Source organism: Lontra canadensis, unplaced genomic scaffold (assembly GCF_010015895.1).
Source record: "Lontra canadensis isolate GAN:19392208 unplaced genomic scaffold, GSC_riverotter_1.0 scaffold36, whole genome shotgun sequence".
NCBI classification, from domain to species: domain Eukaryota; kingdom Metazoa; phylum Chordata; class Mammalia; order Carnivora; family Mustelidae; genus Lontra; species Lontra canadensis.
This window is the reverse complement of record NW_022631030.1, coordinates 8370187-8370408: the sequence shown is the minus strand read 5'-3', so window position 1 is coordinate 8370408 and position 222 is coordinate 8370187.

The following is a 222-nucleotide window of genomic DNA, read 5'->3' as shown; positions in this document are numbered from 1 at the left end:
TTATTACATAAGTATTTAAGTGTGTTGTCAGGATTCTAACAGTGGTTTTCTGGCCAGTGTCCTTTACTTGCCTCATGTAGGACAGAAAATCAGCCTACAACAGAAGATGCAGGAACAGGACATGGTATGAATGGTGTAGGGGTCAGCAAAATTGGGAGGGAAAATAAGGGATAATAAAACCAATGCAGGTTCTAAATGTACAAAAGATCAGATACAAGAAAA